This window comes from Canis lupus, chromosome 6 (genome assembly GCF_048164855.1).
Source record: "Canis lupus baileyi chromosome 6, mCanLup2.hap1, whole genome shotgun sequence".
Classification (NCBI taxonomy): Eukaryota; Metazoa; Chordata; class Mammalia; order Carnivora; family Canidae; genus Canis; species Canis lupus.
The window spans coordinates 1,273,549-1,299,647 of NC_132843.1; the positions used below are offsets into that span (position 1 = coordinate 1,273,549).

Sequence of the window (26,099 nt, forward strand, 5' to 3'; positions counted from 1 at the left end):
TAAGGTCCCACACACAGAGCACAAGGCCTGGCACAGAGTAGATGCCCCACAGGTAGTGGCTGTCACCACCCAGGCCTGCACCTAAGTTTATTGATAGACAGAAGCCGGGGAAGTGCGACTGGACAAGGTCATGCTCTCAGCCTTTTGATCAGCGCTTTACACACATTTCCTTACTCATGCCGTGAAACAAGACACAGAGTTACCCGAGACTCAGAGAGGTTAGGGGAGTTCACAAGGTCACCCAGGCTAGCAAATGGCCAAGCTCGTACTCATACACCCGGAGAAGACTGGAGGAGGGGTCCAAAGACCATCTCTGCCTGTTTGGTCCCCGCAGACCGAAAAATGAGAGGAAGCAATGCAAGAAGGAATAGATGAAAGGGCTTGAAAGTCTGAGTTCAGGAACATCCCCGAAATCCTGTTGAAACGGTATCATTGCCGAATTCCCCCAGCCTTGCCACCGCCGAGGAGACCTGGGCTGTATTTCCTGGGACTAATATGGGTCAGAGGAGCTTTGCAGGCAGGAGTCTGCTGTGGGGAGGAACAAGGATGTTGGTAGAGCAGAGATAAATCCAGAAGGCAATACCCCAACCTGATATTTTGTAGTCAGACACAAAGCACCCTCCGGCATCCTGGCCACTTGGGGGACACACGAAAAGAGCACCCGACCCTGTTTCTTATCCAGTGGAGAGGTGAGAAAGTTAGATGTGAAAAGAGGCAGAAGACTGAGCCCAGATGTGAGGGAGGAGAAGCGATGCCTGGCAGAGGCCTGGTCGTGTCTACATGGTGAATGGGTGAATGCGTGAGCGAGAGTTAGTAGGCAGAGACAGGAGCAAGGAGGGCAGCAGACTCGGGGTGGCACTGCCCCCTCTGTGCCCCTCTGTGTCTTCCCAGGAACACTGCTCAGGGGATCCTGCAGCCCAAGTGCCCCTCTCTGCTCGTCTGAACCCCGGGCCCCCACGTAGAAGCGTCTCAGGCTCTGAGTCGGGGAGCATCCCGATGCCTGAGCCTCGGGCTGGACATGACGGCGCCCGCACAGGCCCCGGTGGGCTGTCAGAGGGAACGCAGGCGGTCAGCCAGTGAGGACAAAGCAACAGTGTCTGCCTCATAACAGACAAGACGCAGGCGTGTCGAAAGAGCAGGACAGCCGCCATCCTGGATCAGGCCCTAGACGAGAGAAAAGACACTAAAGACCATTTTGAGGACAGAGATAACTTTGGGAAATTAGAATATGGCCTAGGTATTACCCGATGATGTTGCCCCAAAGTAAAATTTCCCGAATATGAGGACCGATTGTGGGTGTGTTGGAGAACATCCTTGTTCTTAGGACATACCTCGTGCTGAAGTAGCAAGGATGAAGTGTCCTGGTGTCTGCCACTAAGAGCCGCAAGTAGTTCAGCAGGAGACTAGAAACAAAATCAATAAATGTGTGTCGACAGAGAGACAGAGATAAAGAGACACAGACAGAGGCAGAGAGAGAGCAGGGCTCCCTGCTAATCAGTGAATAATCCAGGGGAAGGGCTCACTAAATACTCACTTTATATTTCTTGCACCTTCTCCGTAAGGTTGTGTTTTTCAAGATAAAACTTTGGGGGGAATTATTTTGAAATAGATTTTTTCGAAAAAAAGCTGAGCCTTCCGAAGTCAGCCTGTGCTGAGCAGGAGCACAGAATGAACATGTGGTCTTGCAAAGGAGGAGATGGGTGGATCCGAAATGAGGGAGGCCCCATCTGGATCCGTTGCACCTTTGGGATGTTAGGGTAATGTTACTGCTCTTTCCTCTTAGTTTTGAGTTTTAAATGAGATAATATACATAAATATATATACAATTGTGTTTTGTAGATGATCCGATGGGATGCATGGATGGTAGTGATGTACATGCTACACCACTGGGGAGAAGAGATGGTCAGAGGGGCTTTGGGAGGCAAATCTTAAATATTTTTTTATATATATATATATTTATTTATTTATTTATTTATTTATTTATGATAGTCACAGAGAGAGAGAGAGAGAGAGGCAGAGGGAGAAGCAGGCTCCATGCACCGGGAGCCCGATGTGGGATTCGATCCCGGGTCTCCAGGATCGCGCCCTGGGCCAAAGGCAGGCGCCAAACCACTGCGCCACCCAGGGATCCCTTGGGAGGCAAATCTTAACAAAAGAAGGTTCTTCACACCCATGGCTGGTGCTGTGGCAGAGGTAATCTGATTTAGTTTTTCCTTCCTTCCTTCCTTCTTTCCTTCCTCCCTCCCTCGCTCCCTCCCTCCCCCCCCTTTCTTTATCCTACTATGTGTGTTAAGTTCAGTAAGTGACGGGCAGTAAGAGAGGACAGAGAATGAGAGAACCTTTATACTTTGATCCCTCAGGGCCAGAACTTTCAGAGAACTTCCCTGGAGGCAACCTGCGACAAGGACTTCAAATGTTCTACAAATCAATGCAATAAAATGACAACTACCATATAATTAAGGTGCCGCTCAATTGGGGCTCACCAAGACCTGGCAGTGAGAGGACCAAGCATGAAGCATGAGGTTTTTTGGTTGTTTTTTTTTTTTTTAATTTTTTTTACATTTGCTGAGGATAATTGATGATGTGAAAATCCCAGATTATTTCTTTTCTTTTCAAAATGCTTTCTTTTTTTTTTTTTTAGAGCAATTTAAGTTCACAGCAAAAGCAAGCAGAAAGTAGAGAGTTCCATAGACCTGCTGTTCCCACTCTGCACAGCCTCCCCCGGTATCAACAACCCCTCGCCACAGGGGAGCATCCGTCACAGCTAATGAACCTGCAATGACGTGTCACTATCACCCAAAGTCCATAGTTCACATTAGGGTTCACTCTTGGTGCTGCACATCCTATGGGTTTGAACAAATGTATGATAGTATGTGGAGACTACCATTTAGTACCATACACAATAGTTTTACTGCCCTAAAACTCCCCCGTGTTTCACCTCTTCATTCCTCTCTCCCCCACCCCCCCAACCCTTGGCAACCGATCTTTCTAACTATTTCCATAGTTTTGGATTTTCCAAAATGTCCTACAATTAGAATCATACAGTATGTAGCCATATGCATTTCCGGTTCCTTCATGTCTTTTCATGACTTGATGAGCTCATTTATTTTTAGGGCTGAATAATATTCCATTGTCTGTGGGCCACAGTTTGTCCATCCACCGACTAAAGAACCTTGTGGTCACTTCTAAGTTTCAGCAGTTATGAATTAAATTGCCATAAACATCTGTGTGCAAGTGTTTGTGTGAACACAGTCATCAACTCTTTTGGGTAAATACCAAGGAATGCTGTTGCTGGATCATATGGTAAGAGTATGTTTAGTTTTGTGAGAAACCTACCAAATGGTCTTCCTCAGTGGCCATACCATCTACATCCCACAAGCAATGAATGAGAGTTCCTGTTGCTCTGCATCTTGAGCAATGGTCTCTGGAAAGTTTAAGTAATTTTTATGTTCACTCCTCTATAGGTAGGGTGTTCCCCTCTACCCAGCTTCTTTCTTTCAAGATTCTTTTTTTTTTTTTCTTTCTCTTTGATTTTCAATAGTCTGAATATTATATGCCTAGGTTTAGGTGTAGTTTGTTTTGTTTTGTTTCATTTTTGGCATTTATATGGATGGTGTTTTCTAAGATTCCTGGATATGTGATTTGGTGTCCAAAAATGATTTGGGGAAATTCTTGGTCATTATTGCTTCAAATATTGCTCCTGTCTCTTTCTTTCATTCTTATCTTTCTGGTAATCCTATTATACGTATATTATAACTTTTAAAGTTGTCTCACAGTTCTGGGATATTATTTTTTTTAAGATTTATTTTTATTTATTTTAGAGAGGGGGGAAGGGGCAGAGGCAGAAGGAAAGAATCTGAAGCAGATGCCAGGCTGAGCGTGAAGCATGACATGGGACTCGATCTCACAACCCTGAGACCATAACCTGAGCCAAAACCAAGAGTCAGATGCTTAATCGACTGTGCCACCTAGGTGCCCCCCTTTTTTTCAGTCTTTTTTTCTATTTGCTCTTCTGTTTTGGAAGTTGCTATTGACAAGCAACTCAAGCTCATAGATTCTTTCCTTGGCCATGTGCAGTCTACTATTGAGACGATTAAAGGCATCATTCATTTATGTCACAGTGTTTTTTATCTCTAGCATTTATTTTTTATTCTTTCTTAGAATTTCCATCTTTCTGCTTACATTTACCAGACTCAGATATGGCAGGGATATTGGAATTATGAGACTAGTACATTTAAAACAACTGTGATTAATATGCTAAGGGCTCTAACAGATGAAGTACACAGATGTAGAGCATCTTGCATTTCTGTAGGGCCCTCTCCCGCACCCTCCAAATCAGACCGCACCCTGTCCTCTGCCCTCCATCCTCAATCAGAAAGCCAGATCACGCTCATGCAGCATAGCAGGGCTGTTCAGGCTTTCATCATTCCAAAATTCTGCAGCATTAAGGCAGAGCATAACTGCTATAAAAGAGGAAAGGCTGTCCTTCTAAGATAAAATATATCCCAGTCTACCTCAATTAAGGTTTCCACTCCCAATGATTCCTCCTGTTAACATCTACCATTACAGTGTCTCCCAAGAATCCATTGTGACCTACCCTGACTTTCAGATGTCACATTAACAGATTAAAGCTTACTGAATGCTCATGCCTATAAGCAATGGGTCTTTGGAAGATGTCCAGTACTTCTGTGTTGTTTGTATGCTGGAACAGATAGTGAACATGAGTTTGTAACTCTATTTTCATTCCATTTCAATAATAAAAAATTTCAAGCACTTTCCACAATTCTGACACTAAGTAGTTAGTTGAGATACAACCATGTGGAGAGATGTGGTCTCCACCTCCAAGGAAATCACAGACTTACAGAGACTCAGTAACTGATAGAGTCCCACCAGTGGAAGGCTCAAGGAACTATCTGGGTTACAATCATCCCCCTTCAAAAATAAATAAACATTATTTCGGTAGATGGAAGGATGGATAGATACATAAATACATACATACACACATACATACATACATAGCCGAATGGGTGGATAAATGCTCCTTTCTCTATTAAACCCATGAGTATCCCACATTCACCAAGGAGGGATCCAGGAGTGGCCTCAAAAATCAAATCCAGAAAGTACCTGCAAAGGATCAGCCCAGGTAAAAAAAGGCCATTCCTAACTATAGCCTAATAAACATCCTGCAGCATTAGAATTACATAAGGAGTTCTCAAAAGTACAGACGACGTACAAGCTCCCTCCCTAGAGATTCTGATCCAGTGAGGATATAATCCTAGGTATCTGTATATATTTTTTTATGCTCCTGAGATTGTTTTGATTCAGAGTGGAGTTTGAGAGCCACTAGGACGGATTCCCAGATCTAGCAGGTGAGAGTCAGGAAGCCATAGATCTAGGCAGAGTAAACACAAGGAAGATAGAAAACTCCTTGATAAGGCACAGCCAGGGCAGAAAATTGGGCTCCTTGCATGCCTTCAATTGTAGGTAGAATTGGGCCTCAACTCTGAAATGGACCTTAGTGTGCTAGCAGGTGCTCAGAGCTCTATGTGACTCTATTAAAGCACCATGGCTCTGAGAGGATTTAAGGTTGACCTCATACTGTTCACCCATGATTGTCAATCAGATCTCATGGTATAACTTCCTCTGTGAAGAAATGAACCTATGGAAGAGGGAGAAATCAGCTCAATATTTGCACAGGGAAAAGTATTAGTTTTCTACTGTGGAAATGTGAACCTGTCACTACAATGATTATCTTCCCTATATAAACCCTAAAAGGTTGGTACTATTGAGCAACATCAGCATAATTGATCATTATCTTGTCATTGGCATGTCCTAAGGTCATCAAAAATTGGTGACAGCTTCACACTGGTTTTCCTTCACTGGCATCTGTCACTGTCCTGGCTCCAGAAAGCCCAGTCCACAGCTACCAGCCAAGTGCCATCTCATGAGAAAAATTCAAGCCTTTCAACTTCACTTAAGAACATACAATATGTGGAGGCCACGGGCTTTATCTTTAGTGAATAAAAATTCAGTCCCGCCTGGGTAAACAATAAACTAGGTTTTTGAGTTTAAGATACAACATTGGACAACGTGAACTGTTAAGAAAATCTATTTTGCTGAAACTGAACTCTTCCCACCGCTAATTAGAACATGATTGTTCTCATTAACAAAGGAATTCATGCCTCACAGAAGAGTCATCCACCAGACTCCCCGAAACATGGAGTTCTTCCTTCCTTTCTCTCAGGGGCAGAGCTATTGCATGAAACCAGGCACACCTGGGTGCTTTCATGGACAACGTTCACACACTTACGCTTTAATTTATAATGTGTAGAGCCCTTGAAAGTAACAAAATTATATCTGACTAAATTGTCCCCAAGGTAAGAATGATGGAGTACCATGCACCTGGTTTGTCCCTGTTTTCCTGAAGCACAGTGTATCTGACATAGACCCTGTGCCTCTCTGGATTATTTTCCTGACTTCCTTCCCAAGGTTCTGCTTATCTCCTGAACCATGTTACTGCCACTGCTTTTAACAATTTCTCCAAGGGGATAGGAACCCAGGCGAGGCCCCAGACTGCATGGCCAAATGGTACCACGTACCACACTGAGGTGGCCTCCATTTCTAGGCTTGGATAAAATGCCACAGTCAGAGCATGGGGTGTGGCCCTCTAAGCAGCTGCCATGGAGGCAGATAATGTAACAGGGGGTTAGCATCCGCTAGGAAATGGAAGGGGGATAGGATGATAAATTTCTCCTCATTTCCCCCTTCTGCGAGCTACTCTGAGGACTAGTCTCTCCTTAAAATCCTTTTGGGGAAAATCTGAGGTGCAGTGTGAATGTGCATATGCCAATTGAGTTGCGTGTCTTTTTGTGGCTAGTTGCCAAGCAATGGCCAGCGTGGTAACGTATGGCATCGCTTCCCATGTTCCTTTGACTCACTTTCCCTTCTTCTTCACTCTCATCTCAAAGGTCTTGCACTTTGCAAATATAACATCAGCACTTTAATTCTTGGCTAAAGTCCTGCTTTCTAGAAGACACGGCTAAAACAATTGTCCAAGAATGGTTCTAAAACAGTCTTCAAGATGGAATTAGGGATAAGAACAGGCCACCTGTCTGAGAGGAATAGGTACTCCACTGTTAGGGGCACATGGAAGGCTAATAATCCCTTGGCATGTGGTAGACTCATGATTTCTCCAACTTTCATTGTCGTTAATGGAGATTGAATATAGACAGAGGGAGGTCAACGCCCTGGGAGCCCAAGGGGTCATGACATTCAATCAACATAGAAACATATGTTATGATGAGGATTGTGGGTTAGGGGAGATACTTACTACAACATTAAAGATATTTAAGTAAATAACCGCTCAGGGAAGCCAATTTAAGGCATGATCTAACATCCAGATGCCTCCTAAAGCAGTATGAAAGGAAATCTTTATTTCCTGCAGCCTTGGGAAAGATTGTGCTGAAAGTTTGGGCAAGGATCCGATTCTAGGCTGTGCAGAGCTGCCATGGAGATGAAACGCAGAACCTCAGCAAATACTCTATGTCAAGTCAGGGCCCTAGTAGGGAAAGTGGAGGACTCTGAGTCCTGGGATGGAGTCATTTGAGTGAAGGAACTCGAACATCTCAAAACTCCAAATTCCCTTCTGCCATCCTTCCCCAAGAGGCAGCACCTTCACCTTCACTTTCACCTTCACCAGAGAAGCTAGCCTCCACTTGCCTGGAGAATACGCAGTGCTTTCACCTGAAGCAGTTTCTTCACAAGATGATGCTTGTCCTCCTGAATACAAGCTAACGTCCACCAACCTTCATTGTCTTCAGACTGACAGCCAAAGTCAGGTCTCAGCAAGAGTAGATGGAGGAGCAAAATCCCTGTTTCGGGGAGGAATAGTCCAGATAGATAAGAAATTACAAAGCTAGTGAGAACTAGGGAAGATAATGGAAGTGAATATTAAGGATGCTAAGGAGTGGCAGTGAGAGTTTCCTGATCCATAAGGATCTATGGCAGTAATTCATAGATTATGGTGTCCTGGGGTGAGGTCAATGGACGGTCATAAGAATGTTGTTGTATTTACACACTCAGAAAAACACTTAGATTTGCCAAATAGAAGGATGTTAACCATGGAAAGAAAAATGGTGGCCCACACCTCTTGGCCAATTCACAGGCACAGACCCCATTGGGGAGGGAATTCCAGGACACAGGCATGAACCCCATTGGGGAGGGAATTCCAGGACCCCAAGTCCTGGCCAATGACCAAAGTCAGCCTCATGGAAGACCCAGTGCAGCTGCAAATCCACCCTGTGGTTATTCGTCCAGTTCCCAAGTACATAGTTAAGACAGGTAGGCTTAGCATATGGTTACCACCGGCAGACCCCTCACAGCTTGGCCTGATTCGTGGAGTAGGGGTCGTTATGGTAGGAAGGACCAAGGGGACACCCTGAAATTTCCCCACAGCAGCCTCCAAGATGAATCAGAGGCAGTATGACATTTCTGGAAGAATTGTAGAGATTAGCGTCACCACCAAAGATTTGAAAGATGAGAAAGGTGTATTGTAGTCTCATCCAATTCACCCACAACAGTGGACTACGTAAGATTAACTCCATTTTCAGCTGCTGGTCTGAATACGGATCTTTACTGGGGCAGATCAACACAGTGCCTGACAATCTATCAGCAGCGAGAGTCAAACAGAGTTTATCTTTCATTAGCAAGAACAACAGCACACACTCACTGTCATGCCTCGGGGCTGTGTCAACCCTCTTGCTCTCTGTCATGACACAGCAGAACATCATGCTGATCCACTGTGCTGGTGACATCGTGCCATTTGGAACTGGCAAATAGGAACTGGACAGCATCCCAAGCGCACTGAGACACGTGCATCGGGAAGAAAGCGAGAGACCAACTCCATAAAGATGCAGGAACATGCCACACTGGCGAGTTCTATAGTGTTCCACTTATCTGGGATATGTGGGGACATCCCCCTGAAGGTAGAGAACAAGTATCTTTGCCCCTTGCACCTTATGGCACTAGGATAGAGACATAATGCCTGGGAGTTTCTTTGGATTTTGAAGGCAACGCAGTCTAAACGTCTGTTCCATTTCTCTGATAGCTCAGAAAACCACCAGTTTTGACCATTCAAAACAAGTTCAAGTTGTGGTTCCAAGTAGTCTGTTCCTTGGGCCATGTGACCAACAGATCAAAAGGTGCTTTAGGTATATCTCTGCTGGATAAGAATGTATAGTCCTCAAGAGAAAGATCACAGCACAGAGCCCACAGATTCTAGAACAAGGCCATGCACTATGCTGGAGAGGTGTACTGTTTGAAAGGCAGCTCCTGGCATAATACTGGACCCTGAGTGGGTCCAGTCAACCACCAGACACCCCATTCTTATGCGATCTGATTTCCCGGTGGGGCTGGGTTGTTATCTAACCTACAAAGATGTAAGTTTGGACATAGACACCAGCAATCCATCATGCGATGGGAGTGGTATATTGGGATGTAGCCTTTGACAGAGCCAGAAAGATTAAGTAAACCATATAAACAGCTACCTGGACTCTCATTTTCCTTATTTCTGCTGCACCACTGACTCTCCCTCAATCCATGCCTAAAGCCTCCTCTGAGGTGCCCTCTGCCTCACTGGACTCGGTCTTGGATCACAGAACAGGATTGCTGCTGCATCATTCCCGAATCAAGAGGGGTCCTTAAAGGTGATGGTCAAAGGTGATTCTTCCAGTGAACCAAGCTGGACCCAGCACACTTGGTCCTCCACTTGAGTGGAGGGAGTGGTGGCCTGAGTCATAGATGTGCACTGCCTTCTTTGCAGTATTTGGATGATTTGGCCAGCTATCAAGGGCCTAGAGGAAACAGAGTAGAGGGTCAGAGACAAGGAAATCTGGGGAAGAGACATGTGGATGGACCAGTGGACATGGGTACCTGAGCACATGAATTCATCTTTGGGTCTCATATTGGTGCTGAAGAACATCTGCTCACCTGGGGCAGTCAGCCAGCAGCTGGACAAGATGGCCTATCCTCAGCCTGTCACTCAACCTCTGTCCTCAGCTACCTCAATATTTGTTCAATGCATCTGTGAACAGAGGGGTCAAAGTGACAAGGATGTAGGTCATCACAAAAGTCCAAAAACAGGGGCTTCCTTTTCCCAAGGCTGACTTATTTGTGATTGCTGACTGTCCAACCTGCCAGCAGAAAGACCCATGCTGAGTCCTTGAAGTGATGTCATTCACCATAGAGACCAGGAAGCTGCATGGGGCAGGTCACTTACATTAGACTGCTTCCACTTTGGAGCTGGTGGCAACTTGTCCTTCCTCACATTGACACCGGTTCCAAAAGAGGATTTTTTCCAGGGTAAAACATTACACACACACACACACACACACACACACACACACACACATACCAGCATGTGGCACAGTACTAAAGGCATTGAACAATTTGTTGGAGAATGAATGAATGAATGCTGGAAATGTGTGAGTCAGAGAGTGAGGGTCATGTGACTTCAGGAAGACCAGTGAAGCCTCTCCCCCCCAGTCTCCTTCCCCCTGTTCCTCAGTCCAGGCCACAGGGCAGGCTTTTCAATGGACCATCACGTTCCTTATTCAGCTACACCCCCCAAATGAAATCTCTCACTTCCAGCCTCTTCCTTCCAGGTGGAAGGCACCTGTGTCGGTTGCCGTCATCTTTCATCTGGGTAAAGACCTCTGACAGACTTGGACACGAGCAGTGCAGCTTTCTATCTTGTTGAGCCACTGAGAGTTTGGGATTATTTGTTACAACAGGTAGCCTTACTTGAATGCAACAGGGAGATGGGTGTGAATGCTATTATGAAAAATGGACAGAGACCGAAACATCAAATGATAAGAAAAACACATGTAACAGAAAAGCCTGTAGTTCAGCACACCTAGAGACTGATTTGTGGTTCAACCTCTCACAGGCTGTGTAGCTCTGGGCACATCATTTAACATCACTGTGCATCAATGTTTGTATCTGTTAAATGAAAACGCCTGTGAGTTTATCACAAGGATAAGAGATAACATTCATCACACGCCAGGCATGTTTGCTGGCACAGTAGGTGCTCTGTGAACCCTCACTCTCGTTATTACTAAGCCATGGAGTTGCACGGTAAGTAACATCGGAGCCAGGGCAGAGCCCCATCTTCAGGAGCCTCGTCTAGAACAGTCCTCATGCACATCCTGTTTTCCCTAGCTCTGCTTTGTGCTGTGGGCAGATGGCCATCCTATCACTATAAGGAAACCCCCATTAGAATGTACATTTCTGAAAGCCTTTCCTGAACACTCTTTGCCTGAACACATTTGAAGAGATGGCATGAGGCAGGCATGACCGAAATCGTGCGACCCTGAGTCTCGTTATAACAAAATTTGACTATATTTTGAACAAAGGTGATGAAGAGGTCACCCACGATGACCAAAGCTATCATATTCCACTCTGCACTTCTTAGATTTAAATGTTGTCAATAAATAAATAAATAAATAAATAAATAAATAAATAAATAAATATTGCCTGTTTCCACGGCTATGTGAGCCAGCCACAAACTCTAGTAAATTCTTGTATTCTTTCAACTTCCGTAATTGCTGCACCCTCTGGTGGATGTGAGTGTAATCAGGTCTGCGGATTTCTAGATTTGGAGTGGGGGTGGGGGGAGATGAAGGAAAGATGGGGGAAGGATGGAGGAAAGATGCAGGAAGATGATGGGGAAAGATGAGGGGGAAAGATGATGGGGAAAGATGATGAGGGAAAGATGATGAGGGAAGGTGATGGAGAAAAGATGGGGGAAAGATGATGGGGTTAAGATGGGAGAAAGATGGGGAAAGATGAAGTGGATGGAATGTGGGAACCCTCTCCTGTGAAAGATCTGGGTAGTCACACTCACACTCACACATACACTTAAGGAAGACCAGGTTGGTGTGTGTGCAGCCCAGGGCAGAGTATGAGTCAGAGGGACTCTGCCCAGAGGTAGATGAGGGAGGTGAGGAGAGGGGTTGGCAGGCATGGGGAGGAGCAAACATACCAACCAGGAAAACCAGAGGATTCAGAAGTGGACTCAGATAAGAGGAAGGAGGCAAAACGATGAAAGAATAAGTCAGGAAGTCCCTCCTGGTTCCAGATGACAGGCCACATCCAGGCTGCTGCGGGCTTCTCGGCCCCCTGACGTCTGCACCATCCGCCATGGGCCACGCGGTTTTCTCCTCTACTGTGCCCGTCCTGTCTCACCCCTGCACTGACCAGAGAGGCTGGCTCACTACCTCCTTGGCGAAGGAACCAGTGCAGGTGAGGACATCTGAAATCTTGCACCTGCTGGGATAATGCCTACGTCCTCTCCACCCCACTCCACTCCCCTCCATAGAGATTCATTCCTTGAGAGAAACCTTTCCTGATTTTCAAAGCAGAATATAAGTAGACCTAGAAAAAGTAGATTTTAAAGCGTAGGAAGATCTGGATTAAGCAAAGATAAGCAGTTTTCTACACTGCAGGCCTTCTCCAAGCCTTAAGCACACTGACTTGCTCTGAGAGTCAGCCGTAGGGAGGTAGAGGCTGGGTTTCCAACGTGACTTGAGCACTGTAACCTACTTTTTAAAGAGCATCTTGAAAGCCCTTGAGAAGCACTTCCTTAAACAACGGGCAAGGACCTTCCTGGTAAGGTCCAGGGGGCAGGGCCCTGTGAGAGAAAGGGTAGTGTTCTAGGTGCCAAGGGACCAGAACTCCCCCTCAGGCCTTCCGCTCTGGGTGCGCCTTGGGGTGCATTCCTCTCACTTCCTCGGATTCCATTTCCTCATCTGCAAAGTGAGGAGTTTAGAGAGATCCGTGGTTTCCAGACTGTTCCAGGGAACTTGGGGCTTCAGTGAGGCATTTTGTTGATTCCACAACAGTCACGAAAATTTCCCCTCAATTAAGAGAATGGGAGCTCCCGAGGGAATCCACTATTCTCCTTTTCCCTATTTCACATGGAAGACTTCCCAGAGATTTCTTTCAAACAAAATAGTTTATTTGTTAAGCCTGGTTGACAACCTCTAGGATATTTGATCTCCAGGACAGTTCCCGGCATCTCTAGCTGTGCCAGCCTGTCAACTAGAATCCAGGTAGAACAGTCTGGAATTATAAGGTTTACTAGCATGGATGGTGGCTAGCTGTGCTGCGGGCCAAGCCACACGATGGCACCCAGGTCATTCAGGTGTTGGGAATCGAGGAAGAATGGCTGGGGCCGCAGTGGGACTCTGAATGGGACACACGGTGGGGGAGACAGGGGTGGCCCTGGGAGGGCAATGGGAGCTGAATCCAGCACACAGGGTCCCGCAGCTGGAGTCACCCTTCCCTGGGTCACTGCATCCGAGTCTTCCTTTCCTGTCTCCCAGTCACCTCTCCTGCTCAGCCCCCCACCCCCATGTTATTAAATAATCTTCCCCAAGTATCCCCTTCCTTGCTCCTCAGTCGCCCACAAACCCGCGAGGACGCACAGCAGCCCTTCCAAGTGTTCCACGGTGAGCTCCCAGCCACATCCCAGGCACCTGCTGTGTCCACTAGCTGGCAGACAAAATTGTGGGTTCAAGAAAAAAAGAAACCCACACTAAAACGACCCAATCCTTAAAAACAAATGACACGAGAGCCCTACATATCATATCTGTGGGCTTCAATGAAAATGGAACTTAGCGGACAATGCATAACTTTAAATATATTAGAAAACTAGAAAGAAGGTCAAGTAACTAAAAACACAACTCAAGGGTCACATGTTTCATATTTTAATGTCCCTGTGATGCCTCCTGACAGCCAGGCGGGCCAGAGAGGATGCCCCCCACCAAAACCAGAACAAAACAAAAAGCCCACACATAACCTCTTGGACCAAACTTGGATCAAAGCAGCCATCACGGGTCATGGCCACGAACATGAAAATCCGCTCCCCGGGGATCCCTGGGTGGCTCAGCGGTTGAGTGCCTGCCTTCAACCCAGGGCGTGATCCTGGAGTCCTGGAATTGAGTCTCATGTCGGGCTCCCTGCATGGAGCCTGCTCCTCCCTCTGCCTGTGCCTCTGCCTCTCTCTCTCTCTCTCTCATGAATAAATAGATAAAATCTTTTTAAAAAATCCGCTCCCCACTCCCCCAAAAGACTCACCCCCGTGAGAGGAAGACAGACGCCCTTCGGAGCAGATGCCAGGGTGGCAGGTGGGAGAGTGTCCCTCCTGGGGAAGAGACGTCCCCGAGCTGGCACCTGTAGGGCGCTGCAAAGTGGGTAAGGACGGAGCAAGGGGGCGGGTGGGCATCTCAGAAAGGCGGCAAACACTTCATTTCAGCAGGAAGGAGCGTGGCTTTGAAGAGAATTACTGGAAACAGAAGGCAAACCCAGCAGGGCAGGTGGCAGGCGCGCTGGGAGCAAGTGAAAGAGAAAGCTCGGGTGGAGGGAGGGGCCCTGGGGAAGCCAGTCTCAGAAATCGCTGCGGACAGGCAGCAGGTGGAGGAGAGAGCATGCTGGGAAGCGTGGCCTGCAGATCCTGGCCTGGAAGGCAGGGGGAGGTGGGCTGGGACAGGAAACCTCCTGGCACCAGCTTGGTGGCTCTGGGACGAAGAAGTGGCTGCAGAGACAGAGCTGAGCCACTGAGCCTTGAGCTGGGAAGAAGGCTCAGCCCTTCTCCTCCCCAAGCCCCTACTCGCTCCCAACAGAACCTCCTGAACCTCCTGCCGCCTGGAAAAGCCACAGCTGCTGCCAACAGGAGGGACAGGGCACGCCCAGCCCAGTCGCCCAAGAAGTTACCTTCAGGGAGATTTTTTTTTTTAAGATTTTATTTATTCATGAGAGATGCACAGAGAGAAGCAGAGACACAGGCAGAGGGAGAAGCAGGCTCCCTGCGGGGAGCCCGATGTGGGACTCGATCCCGGGACTCCAGGATCACGCCCTGGGCCAAAGGCAGGCTCTCAACCGCTGAGCCCCCTGGATGTCCCCACCTTGAGGAAGAGTAACAGGAAACCAGCAGCCCCGGAGCCAGAGCGCCTTCGTGCTTGCTTCCTGGGCCCTGGGTCACCTCCAGTTTCAATCTGACGACAAAGGGCGGATCCCTGGCAGCCCACAGCCAGCCCACCCGCAGGGCCTCCTCTAGAGGGCACCTGGCCTCTTCCCCCTGCCCCAGGCTCTTTCCAGAACCTCTCCGCTCACCGTGAGAGCGGCCGACAGAGAGCGGGGAAGCTGAGGCTCCCAGGCCAGGCCTCAAGCAAAGGAAGACGGCTTTGTCCTTCAGCCCTCTGTCCGCTGCAGAGGTGCAGACCTGCCCAGTGCAAGTCTGTTTCATGAAGTTCTACTGGATGCGGCCCTGGGAGAGAGAACCTAACACATTTCCAGGAAAACGCATTAGAGCTGGTGAAACTGTTGTTTTTAGAGTCCAAGGACAAGTCATTGCAAGAGTTGACAGAGTAATCAAAGTTCACCGGGTGGATTATGGAGACAGCAAAGGTCTGACTCAAGGGGACACTAATGAAGCTGCCGAGAGAAGCTTGTGCAAACAGGACCAGGCCGGGCTCGGACAGGGGGACACGACCGGAGGAGCCACAGGGTTTTGTCGCGTGTTGCTGCGTCCCAGTGAAAACGAGTGACTGTCTGGAGCTCCAGCGCTTGGTTTTGGCTGTCACAGGTGCACGTGTACTGCTAAAAACATGAATCTGAAAATAAGGAAGAGTTCCTGGGACCCGACTGAAATGAGTTCTGTTGAAAAAGAGAAAAACTGGTATAGTTGAAATGTTCTCCTTTCTGTATAAAATGAAACCAGGTGGGGATAAATGACTCGGCGGTTAAAGAGTGAGAGAGAGAGAGAGGGATTGGATGGTAGAGCTGAGCCCTTAAGGGGACAGAGCGCTGCTGGTGGACGCAATGGCCCTGACCCCGGCCTGCTGTTACCTCAGCGCTGCGGCTGAACCGAGCAGCAAGCTGTGTGGCACCTGTAGTGCTTGACTGGTGTGGGGCATTGGTGACCACAAGTGCATTAGGGACAAACAGGGCTGGGAAGGGCTAGGTTGGGGGCAGGCTCACAAAAATCCCAAAATGCTGAGGTGTCAGGAAACCAGAGGTAAAAGAACAAGCCAGCCCACCCAGCCCTAAGGTGTGGGTGGGGAGGGTGTCTTGTTATAATGACTACGTGTGACCAACAAAGAATAACCAGACCCCAAAAAGAAGTGAGCCATTAGAGATGTTACCACCAGTCCTTACTCAATGGTGGTGTCAATAGATAGAGTTATAAGGATTTAGGTTCCCCGATTAGGCTTCCAATAAACCACCAACCCTGCAAGCCCTCAGTGGCCACCCTGTCAGGACCCCTCTCACTCCTGAGAGCTTTCTGTGTATCTTTACTTCTTAAACTTCTATCCATTTACTCACGCTCCTGTGTCGGCGAGATTCATTCTTCGACTCAGTGACACCAGAACCAAGCTCTCCTGTGTCACAAGGATCGTGGAGGCAACTGGCTTCTGTGACGGCCTTGTAAGCCTTGAATTAACACTGTGAATAGCAGGTTCCATTAGGCCTACTTTCAACTCGGGGCACACTGTGAAAGCAAGAGGCCTCCACGGCACCGTTTACAGAGACCCACATACCCTGCAGCCAGATGGTGGACCCCTCAGAGGCCCACAGGTTGGTGATAATGGTGACCGAGCAGCAAAGGAGCCGCAGAAATGTCCCATTTGCTAAAATGATGACCTTTCCTGATAGGCAAGGAGTCAAACGCCCATCCCAGAATGGTGATGTTTGGGCAAGTGCCCCTGACGGCTCTGAGACTCTCGATTCCCCTGTACCTTCTGCGTTGGCATAAGGGGCCCTCTCCTCTGACCAGAAGACAGCAGCCCTCCCTTGCCCGGACTCTACGAGGAACTATAACCCGAACCAGGCGCTTCACAAGATGAAGTGCAGCCTGCCCAAGGCCTGCCCCTTGCCCCGCATTGCCCACCCCCCGAACAATCGTGATTCCGATTGCATTACAGCCTGGCTAGGGAAATGCAGTCTCCTCTACCCCAGAGCTAAGCAAACACACACACCTAAAACCTTACAAAAGCTGGGTAATATGTACCAGCAGACCTGAGGGGCCCTGCGTGAGAGCAGGCCTTGAAGATCTAGGGCTGAGGGAGCATCTGGATGGGAGAACATAAGGAACACGACGGTTAATGTTCTGGGTAGCCTTGACCATGCCACCAAGTGTCCAGACATCTGGTCAAACACAGGAGTATCTGTGAGGGTGTTTCTAGATGAGACTAGCGTGTGAATCGGTAGATTGAGTAAGCAAATTGCCCTTCCCAGTGTAGGTGGGCCTTGTTCCATCAACTGAAGACAAAGAACTAAAAGCCTGAGTAAGAGGGATCTCTGCCTGCCTCTGGAGTTGGCTTGGGGCAGAATTCAGTTTCTGCCTTCAGATTTAAACTGCAGCATTGGCCCTTCTTGGGTCGTGAGCTGCTTTTGGCCTACAGCTCACACCTTCGATGATCCCGGTTCTCAGTTCTTTGGACATGGCCTCAACTATGCCATTTGCTGTCCTGGGTCTGCAGTTTGCTGATAGCAGATCTTGGGACTTCTCAGCCTCCACAATCTCATGAGCCAATTTTTTTTATTAAAAAAAAAAAGTGTGTGTGTGTGTGCGTGTGTGTATACACACACACACATATATATATATTGCTGTACTTTCTTTTCTGAAAATACATTACTGGATCAAAATGCCTTGACAACAGATAAGGCATTCTGTGAGCCCACAGAGAGTGAGGCAGGCGGACACACATAAGCAGGGAAGGCAAATACGCTTCCAGAATATGTATCTTTTCCAATGAGGACAAATCCCTGCCCCATTCCATGATAAATGAGGTCCAATGTAATTTGCCATTGGGCGGCTGTCTGGTCTCCTGGGGGAATATGGTATCGTATTGGGGGTTGGTGTCGGTTTTGGCTGCTGGCAAAGCATTCGGTAGCAACCATAACTAGGTCAGCTTTGGTAAGGAGAAATCCATACTGTTGGGTCCATGTTAAGTTTCCATCCCTGTCACCTTGACCACTTTCTCCACAAGCCCAATGTGCACCTGAGGAGAGAGGTTGTTGACTGATTTTTATAGAACATTCCATTTGGTCTACCTGATTATTGAAAGCCACCTCTGCAAAGGATGTTTTTAGGTGAGCAATCACCTGGGAGACAAACATGTTCACAATCTATGCCCATTCTGAGAGGCCTCTCCAAATAACCTTCTCAGATTTTCTTTCCAATCCTGTTCTTTCGAAGTCCCTGACCATCTGACCAAATCATTTGCCACAGGGCCATATCTCACGCCAAAGTGTATAATCAAATGTCCTGCTCAAAATCCTGTCCACTGGGAGGATTTTCCTTCGCTGCTGATGTTCAGGATCATCCAGGAGCAGAGCTATAATGTTTGTAGACCTATTAGTGAGCTGGGTTCAGTTTTTTCCTTCCTCTTCCATGGACTATAAGGAACTCCCCATGAGGCCTTAGTCGTATCCTGAGGGAGAGCAAACAATGCAACATAACCGAAGATGGCTGAGCTCTTCTTCAGTTGCTCATGCAACTGCTCCTATCTTCTAGACTTGTGTAAGCCTGAGATCTTACATACCATTTCCGTATCATAATAGGTTGTTGCCAGGCAGCCCGGGTGGCTCAGCGGTTTAGCACCAACTTCAGCCCATGGCATGATCCTGGAGACCCGGGATCGAGTCCCACGTTGGGCTCCCTGCATGGAGCCTGCTTCTCCCTCTCCCTCTGCCTGTGTCTCTGCCTCTCTCTCTCTCTCTCTCTCATTAATAAACAAATTTTTTTAAAAAAGGAATACAATATATAGATATGTCAGTTCTATAAATTCAATGTAATTCCCTTCAAATTTCAGTAGTTTTTCATGGAACTCAACAAACTGAAATTCCTAAGGAATTCATTAAAAAGAGCAAAGAGGCAATAGTAACAAGACAATTTTGAAGATGAATACGGTATGATCTGAAAGCTATTAAAATATAGTATACATTAACTAAGACACTGTGGTATTGAGGCAATAACGGAAAAAAATCATGGGGCACCCGGGTGGCTTCCAGGTTAAGCATCTGCCTCTGGCTCAGGGCGTGATCCTGGGGTCCTTAGATCAAGTCCCGCATCGGACTCCCGCAGGAAGCCTGCTTCTCCCTCTGCCTGTGCCTCTGCCTCTCTCTGTGTGTCACTCATGAAAAAATAAATAAAATCTTTAAAAAGAAAACAAAACAATGGGGAAGAATAGAAGACCCAGAAAAGGTCCTGACATGCACAACACCTGTTTTTCAACCTAGGTGGCATAGTAAACTAGTAGGGAAAGCTGGCCGAGTCTATATAGGATGTCGGGCTTATTCCTTACTGGTATGGAAAAAATAAAAGTAAATTCCAACCTCACACCATACATGAAATCCAGTTGAGTTAAAGACCCGTATCTTTTCACTTTTAAATGAAATATAAAATACCTTTATGAATTTGGGATAGAGAAGGGCAAAAGTTTGAAAGCATAAATCGTAAACAAAAATATTTGTCCATCCTACCACCTAAAGAAAAAATTTTAAACTACTGTGTGCACAAAAACACCAAATTAAAATAAAAAGACAAATCACACCCTTACGTCTAGATCTCAAATACAATTCCTGCATGTTTTGTTTATTAATAACAAGAAATTCGAAAGAGGAGAATGGATGATTTATTGTGGTAGATGCATAGGATGGAATATTATAAAGCAGTAAAAATAAACTAGTTCTACACATGTCCTCAAGAACATCTCAAAAAATCTACCATTACGTGGGGAAAAAACACAAGTTTCAGAAGGCTACACACTATGATATATTTATATGAAGTTTCAAACTATGCATTTCTACCATATGTTGTTTAGGAATGCGTACGTATATAGTGATCATGTAAATGCATGCATGAGAAGGATAAACACCAAATTTAGGATAGTCTTTCTCTTTGCGGGGTAGAGTGTGAAGGGAAACGCAGTTGGAAGGGGCCAGGAAGCCTCAACTATATTTATTATTTCATTTCCTAAGATGACTGTTGTTTTCTCAATCTTTTAGTATGTTTTATATCACTATGATTTTTTTTTTTTTTTTTTTTTTTACGAAGAGACTGGTCTTTGGTGAAATCATCAAGCTGCTGGATCAAGTCTTTCTGAGTTATCTGAGTCCATCAAGCCTCAGAGCTGCTTCAGCCAGTGGGAGGACAGTCTTGTTAGTGCCACCAAAGGCTCCTGAAGATTCTGTGCCCGCCGTGAAGCATCCCTAAGCACTGCAGCCACTCGGGAAGGGCTCCTCTGGGCTGCTCTAAGCTACGGTGGCTTCCACCTGGTCCCGTGCTGGAGACGTGCTCCCGAGTACTCCAGGTACATTCGTCTACCATAGGACGATGGCGGTAACAACACCTAACCATCTCTTGGTGCTCTCTGCATGCAGCATGGTGCTCAACTGGCTACAGTCATGCTTTTTTAAAGATTTTATTTATTTATCCATGAGAGAACCAGAGAGAGAGAGAGAGAGGCAGAGGCACAGGCAGAGGGAGAAGCAGGCTCCATGCAGGGAGTCCAGTGCAGGACTTGATCCCAGGCCATGCCCTGGGCCAACTGGGAGCCCCCACAGACATCGTTTTAAACCACCCTTCCGGAGACCCCGGGAGCATTACTAACTCCATTTTCGCAAACCAGGAAGCTAAAGCTCGGAGATGCTCCATGACTCGTTCAAGGGGGCGCCCGGGGGGGTCAGTTGGTGAGGCGTCTGCCTTGGGCTCAGGTCATGGCCCCGGGGTCCAGGGGTCAAGCCCTGCATCAGGCTCCCTGCTCGGTGGGGGGGTCTGCTCATCCCTCTTGTCCCCCCTCTACTCATTCTCTCTCTCTCTCTCTTTCTAGTAAATAGATAAAATCTTTTTGGAAATTTGACTTGTTTAAAATGACAGTGAAAGAGGTGCAGCATCCAACTGTTTCTGCCAGCTCCGCAGAGGTCTCTTCTCCGGGGGCCCCTCACCGCCCGACCCTGGGGCCGCTGTGGGGCAGGTGGGGTGGCAGGCTGCGGCCCTGGTGTTCCGGGGGAGCAGGGCCTCTGATGGTGAAGGCCGCCCTGGCCTGGCCCCGGGCACAGAGGCCGCAGCTGCATCACTGCCCCCACATCCGGCCGTGGGTCGCCAGCCCCAGGCTCCGACATGCTCACGCACTTGCCGCCAGGCCCCACTAGGTGTCTCTGTCACTTTAGTTTTCCGGTGCCTGAAGGTGACGCAAGGCCACTTGCAACTATTCAAAGTAGATAAGCGGGCTGCCCGGAATTCTGCGGTTTTGAGAGAAAACAGACTCCTTGAGTGGAAGCTGCGGGCACAGTGGAGGCGAGGAGAGGACTCACACGGACGGGAGGCCTTCGGGGTGTCAGCCTGGTCACCCACCTCGGGGCGAACAGCCAGCATGTGGGTGGTACTTGCTATGTCCACGGCTCTTCATGTTCACTCCCAGCAGCCACGGGACAACCCAGGACAGGAGCACAGAAGCACGGAGAGGTTGCGTAACTTGCCCAAGGTCACACAGCTGGTAAGCGGTGTGGTCCTTCGGACCATTTCATCCCCGCAGCAGCGCTGTCAGGTGGGTGTTGCCATCCCCATTTTACAGGTGAGGACACCAGGCCTGGAAAAATCTGGAAGTCAGAGTCACCCAGCCAAACAGTGGCAGAAGCTGATTGCGGCTCTAGCTCTATTGGACTCTGGACAAAACAGGAGACCTGGCATCCTCCCTGAGAGGGAGAGAAGACTACTTCACCGGGAGGGTCCCGTGTCCTCACCCCCACGCAGGTCCCTTGCAGTGGCCCCGGACACCACCAAGGACTGGGCAGCCGCCGCACACTGGGGCAAGGCTCTGAGCTAGGTCAGGACTTGCTTCAAAGGAAGCAGAAGAGTGACAAAGTCCGTGAGTGTGCGAGCAAACCCCCCGTGGGGGTGACAGGGGAGCGCCTGCCCACCGCAAGTCAGGAGGATGGGGGTGCATGGGCTGCGAGGGGCGGTCCTTGGTGTGGCCGCAGAGGTCACTTGCGAGACAGGACTGAGGGCATCAGCAGGGCCTCAGGGTTGCTCCTCTTATCCTTCTCGGAACTGCTGCCTGAACTGTCCCCTTGAGAGAAGGTTCACTGGGTGGAAGGCTCTGGGCTCTGTTGAAATACTGCCCACGAGGCTGCTCAGTGCCATCCTCCATCTATTCCCACCCAGGCCTGTGGTAGGATGGTGCAGCCTGTCCCCATGGTGTGTGACTCCGCGCGACACACCGCGCACGATGATGTACGAGTGGACCTGGTGTGCGCCCATTCCAGTGGGAAGCCTGACCAGCTGGCACACAGTCCCAGATGCTCCCACCACCCACCCCCTGGGCCATGGTGACCAGCAATGCTCCAGAGGGGGTCAAGTCTAGCTGCCTGGGTCCCCAGGGGAAAGATCTCAACATCATGGACACCTGAATGAGCGAGAAATACCTCTGTGGGGGGGTGCCTGGGTGGCCCGGCGGTCAAGTGTCCAACTCTTGGTTTCAGCTCAGGTCATGATTTGCAGGGTTGTGAGATGGAGCGCTACATTGGGCTGCAGGCTGGGCGTGGAGCCTGCTTAAATTCTCTCCCTCCCACTCCCTCTGCCCCTCCCTCTCTACAAAAGAAAGGAAGAAAGAAAGAAAGAAAGAAAGAAAGAAAGAAAGAAAGAAAGAAAAAGAATTCAAGACAAGAGAGACCTCTGTGGTATTAGCCCCCAGGATTACGTTGTGGTTTGTAAAGATGGTATAAACCAGTCCATCCCGACGGATACAGCAGCAGGCCACATGAATCTAGCAGCCAGCCATGAACACCCCAGTGTGAATTTGCACACAGCCAGGACTTGGGGGAAAATGGAACTTCATGGGGAGAGAAAAAGGAAGAAAAATAAATGTTAGGTAATTTCTAAAAATGGTCCCAGATAATTCCAGCCCTCTGACACATGCGCTCCATAGCTCAGATGGGGAGGTGGGGTCTAATTTTCCTGATCTTGAATCTGAGCAACTTCAGCCGCCCTGCTCAGCCAACAGAGTGAGGTGGGAATGATACTCTGGGATCGCCACAGCCACGCTGAGGTTCCAACAAGCCTCAGCCTCCTGGGACGTCTCTCTTGGAACCCTCCCTCTCCCGAAAGCAGCTGTCATGCCTGAGAGACCCCAGCCGGGAGACACCAGGTGGGGACTCTGCTCTCCCCTCCCCCGCCCCCAGGTTGCCGCCACCTGGCAGCCACGTGAGTCCTGAGTGTCCAGCCCCACACCCTGCACCCCAGCCTGTCAGAGTGCACCCCAGGGAGCAATCCAGAGGGACGTGCACCCAGCTGAGCCAGTGGCCGGGGAAGCAGCTTGAGCGACCGTGTTTGGGGGAGTGGTCCCCTCGGCTGCTGGGGTGAGGGAAGGGGACACCGGCACCGGGATGGGTGCTGCTGTGTTCTTGTCCTCATCTAACATTTTAATCTCAAATAGGCATTGGCTTTGGGATAAGGGAAGGGGCAGAAGCCAGAAGGGCTCAGAGGACTGTGCTGGTGAAAGCCTGACAACTGGGGATGGGGACCATAGAGATGGGCAGGGGGGGCTCCCCTGCAGTGCTGGGAAGTTAGCCACACGGGGAGCTCCCACAACACTGCAAGAACTACGTAGGTCCACCAAGGAGATTTCCTGGCTGCGGGTTGCAAGTGCCAGCGTTGGACAAGGTATCACACAGGGAAAAGAGGAAAATGAACTAAAAAGAGACTTAAATTCTTTATTTTCTCTCTCTCTCTCTCTCTCTCTCTCTCTCTCTCTCTTTTGAAAGACTATTTTTTTAGACCAGTTCACAACCAAACGGAGTGGAGGTACAGAGTTCCCATGTCTCCCCCGCGCCTCCCCAGCCTCTCCCACCAGCAGCAGCCCCATGAAGTGGGACACGTATCCTAACACCGAACACACATCGCCACGTCACTCTCACCCAAGTCTGCAGTTTACACAAGGACTCACTCTAGGTATGTTCTATGGCTCTTAACAAACGTACGGTGTGACCAGTATTCGCAATTATAGGATCATACAGAAGAGCTTCCCTGCCTTAAAATCCCTCGTGCCCCATGGGTTTGGCCTTTGCCCGCAACTCCGGGCAACCAAGGAACTGTTTACTGTTTTAATGTCTACAATCTTGCCTTCCCAGACGTCCTATGTTGGCATCATGTAGCCTGTAACCTTTCCGATTGGCTTCTTTTACTCAGGAATGTGCGTTTAAGGTCTCCCCGTGGCCTTCTGTGGCTTGCCAGCCCGCTTCTCAGCACTGCATAATGTCCCATCGGTGGACGGACCCACTGTTTACCATCCAGTCACCTTCTGAAGTATGTCCTGGCTGCTTCCAAGTTGTGGCCATTATGTGCGATAAACACCATGGTATAGGTTTTGTGTAGACACAGGTTTTCAACCCCTTTGGGTAAGCACCAAGAAGCAAGATGGCTGGGTCATACGGTAAGAGCGTGTTTAGTTTTGCAGGAAAGTGCCAGACTGACTTCCGAAGTGACTGTACCATGTTTCATCCTCATCAGCAAGGAAGGAGCGGTCCCCTTTGCTGCACATCCTCGCCAGCACTCGGCGTTCTCAGCGTTCCGGATTTTGGCCGCCCTAATCTATTAGGTGTGTAGCGATATCTCATTGTTTTCATTTTGCGTTTCCCCGATGACACATGATGTGGAGCATCTTCCCGTGTGCTTACTTGCCATCTGTGTATCTTCTTTGGGGAGGTGTCCGTTAAGATTTTTTTGCCCATTTTCAAATCAGGTTGTTGTGTTATTGCAGTTTTAAGAGTTCTTTGAATGTTTTGGATCAGAGTCATTGATCAGACACAGCTTTTGCAGATATCTTCTCCCAGTCTGTGGCATGTATGTCATTCTCTCAACATTGCCTTTTTAGAGAAGAAATTTTCAATATTAATGAAGTCCAGTTATCAAATCTTTTTTGTAATGGGCTGTGTTTCGGTGTTGTACCTAAAAAAAAATCGTTGCCAAACCCAAGGCCATCTAGGTTTTCTCCTGTGTTCTCTTCAGGAGATTGGATGGTTTTGCATTTTACGTTCCGGTCTATGAATCCTTGTGACAGGTATAAGGTGTGTATCTAAACTCACTTTCTTCACACGTGAATTGAGCCTTTGTGCGATTCCATTTTCTTTCATTTCTTAGCATATCTGTTATGCTTTTGTGTTTACTTTTTTTGCAGTTGCCCTAAAGTTTGCAATATGCATTAACTACTAATCAAATCTACTTTCAAAGTGTGACTGACAACTAATTCAAATATACCTTATAATAACAAAATAATCCTAATTCCTCCCTCTCGTCCTTTGTATCATTGCTGTCATTGATTTCACCTACAAATAAGTGTACAAAAGTGTATGTATGTGTATATATATACACATAAAGCATAGATAATCACATACATTACTGCTGTTATTATTTTGAGGAAACCACTATGCACTAGATCAAATAAGAATAAGAGAAATTAAAGTTTTTATTTTACCTTAGTACTCCTTTGCTCTTCCTTTCTTTGGCAGATCCAAGTTTCTAAACTATATCATTTCCTTCTCTCTAAAGAACTTTTTTTAACATTTCTTTTCTTGCAAGGAAGGTCTACTGGCAACAAATCCCCTCAACTTTTGTTTGTATAAGAAAGTCTATTTCTCCTTCACTTTTAAGGAATAATTTTGCAGGGTACAGGATTCTCAATCAATGGTGTTTTTTTCTCTCACCACTTTAAATATTTCACTCCTTTCTCTTCTTGTTTGTGTTGTTTCTGAGAAGTCAGATGTAACCACCTTGTCATTAAGGTGGTTTTTTTCCTTCGACCCCTTTCAAAGTTTTTTCTTTATCCTTGACCTTCTGTAGTTTGACAATGATACATCTGGATGTTGAGTTTCATAGCATTTACTCTGCTTGGTATTCCCTGAGTTTCCTGGATCTGTGGTTTGGTGTCTGGCATTAACTTGGGAAAATTCCCAATCATTATTGTTTCAAATATTTCTTCTCTTCCTTTCTCTCTTTCTTCTCCTTGTGTTATTCCCATGATGCTTATGTTTTTGCAGTT

At 47.8% G+C, this 26,099-nt stretch overlaps 2 long non-coding RNA genes across 2 annotated transcripts in view; one reads left to right on the forward strand and one right to left on the reverse strand.

Annotated features, from left to right (window-relative positions):
• Positions 1-14,694, reverse strand: LOC140634876 (uncharacterized). The gene is made up of 3 exons (XR_012032204.1): positions 14,137-14,694; positions 1,332-1,403; positions 1-1,164 (listed from the first exon to the last, which is right to left on the reverse strand). It is a non-coding gene; the product is annotated as an uncharacterized lncRNA (long non-coding RNA).
• Positions 14,471-26,099, forward strand: part of LOC140634877 (uncharacterized) — a 14,219-nt gene continuing 2,590 nt past the window's right edge. The window contains exons 1-5 of the long non-coding RNA XR_012032205.1: positions 14,471-15,736; positions 20,120-20,375; positions 23,827-24,013; positions 24,251-24,367; positions 24,519-24,659. This is a non-coding gene — a long non-coding RNA (uncharacterized lncRNA). The remainder of the gene's footprint in view (positions 15,737-20,119; positions 20,376-23,826; positions 24,014-24,250; positions 24,368-24,518; positions 24,660-26,099) is intronic.